The sequence below is a fragment of the Lissotriton vulgaris genome, chromosome 2_1 (assembly GCF_964263255.1).
Source record: "Lissotriton vulgaris chromosome 2_1, aLisVul1.2, whole genome shotgun sequence".
NCBI lineage: Eukaryota > Metazoa > Chordata > Amphibia > Caudata > Salamandridae > Lissotriton > Lissotriton vulgaris.
This window is the reverse complement of record NC_141687.1, coordinates 1,662,756,625-1,662,758,687: the sequence shown is the minus strand read 5'-3', so window position 1 is coordinate 1,662,758,687 and position 2,063 is coordinate 1,662,756,625.

Sequence of the window (2,063 nt, the reverse complement as noted above, 5' to 3'; positions counted from 1 at the left end):
GCCCCATTTCGCTGGTGTACAGCAAGGTTAAGGTGTTGGACCGCTTGTTCATGTGTGTGACTGATAAGAACATCCTTTCAGAAATCCAGTATGGAGTTTTCAGAGTTTTCCGCACTCCGCATTACACAGAGATCCCAAAAAGTCCGCTTCGCGTTGCAGAGCGGAGTTTTTTTCCTCGCTCAAGTTCGTCAACGTCATGTTGGCGAGCGAGGAAAATCCACCCCTGGCGAGATTTTGCCTCGTCCGCGATCGTCAACATCAAGTTGCCAAGCGCGAGCGTGAAAAATCAACCTCCCGGCAAGATTTCTCAATGCGGGGGAGGGAGTGGGGGGGAGATTTCTCATTGCAAGTGGTCGCGTATGCTTGTGACCACTCGTGTTGAGAAACTATCCATTCGCGTTGAAAAAGCTGCAGCTCGAGTAAAGATCTACTCGAGTGGCAGAAAGGAAAGCAGTGCCCGCTTGCACTGTGCATGGTGCAGTTCACAATGATTGCACAGTGCAGACAAGCATCAGGCACTGGAAATCACCACAAATGGCATTTTTCTATCGCACTCTGGAGCTCCACGTAGCGTGGCAGAAGTTTGTTTCCACTTCGCAATGTTCTGCTACGCGGAACTCCGCAAACTCCGCCCAGGGTTTATGTGGATCAGACCCTGAATCTTTTCATGCTGACCGCTAAATATACTAGGACGAAGGAGGGGGCAGTCCACCTGGCCTTCATGGACATCATGAACATAGTCTCAGCCTTTGATTGTGTCAACAGAGCTAAGCTCTAGGCTGCGCTTGGGTCCATGGGGGTCGAACTGGCCTTGCTGGCCTTCTTACATTCTTTGCATAAAGGGATTTCCTCTTCGTTCAGATATGGGCCGGAGGGGGAATGCACAGTGCACCCTGGAGTTGAAGATAGGAGTGCGCCAGGGGTGCATCCTGGGCCCCTTTCTCTTTACTCTTTACATTCATGCCCTGTACATGGCCCTGCTGGATCCAGGAGTGGATGTCTCAATGGTAGGCAGTCATCGTCTGCGGGCTGTTCTTTCATACGCGGACGAGGCCGTCCTCATGTTTCGGACAGCTAAGGGATTGCAGCGTCTGCTAGATCTTTTTGTCCTTTATATGGATGGACTTAATTTTACCACTAATTACCTCAAATCCCAGTTCATGGTGTTTGCCCCTAGGAATAGTAAATCTAAAAGTTACTTGCGCTACGAGGCCTCCGGGTTGTTTGCGCTTAACAAAACGCAATTAATAATAATTAAAGGCCACTCAACTTCCAGGGCTGGGCACTTTTCGTATTTAAGGATCCTTTTGGATTCCAGACTCTCTTGGCAACCTTTATCAGAAGGAAAAAACCATGAGGTTTAAATCGGCCAACAGCGGGGTTGGTCTCTTGGCAAGACGTATGGATGATACCAACGTTGAGGCATTGCTCATAGGTTTTAAGGCCAAGTGCGACTTGTTGGCCTTTTATGTCTGTGTGTCCCACCCACAGCTGCAGGTTGCAGAAAATCATTTCCTGAGAAGCCTTCTCAAAGTACCAGCGAGCGCCCCATCTAAGATGCTTCATGAGGAAGTGGGACGAGGGCATATAAAAACTTGATTGCCTTCTGTCCCCTGATATATTGGTTGTCCATCTGGTTGAGTATTTTTCTCTTAAACGATTCTTCATTAGGGACTGTATGGCTTTGGACGGTATATTAAGCATGCCCTGGTTTGCTTATGTTAGGAGCACTTTTAATTCTCTGGGCCATCTCGAGCTGTTTACAGATTCAGAAGGTAAAGTTAGGCAGGATATAACATGGCTAAAACAGGCATTTTATGAAAGGGCGGTTGCAGAACTTGAGGCCGCGGCCCTTCACAAACACTATATGCATCATTTTATTATGGTGAAAACTGTACCTGGAATGGAGCCCTATTTGCTCCTGGAGCTGCACAATTATGGCCGCACGTTGTTAACATATTTTAGGTTGAACATGTTTTATCAAGTTCTGTTACCCAAGGGGTCTTGGTGCAAAGTTTCAGACTTCCCACCGTGTTTGTGTGATGATGTTTCTCTCCCTGACT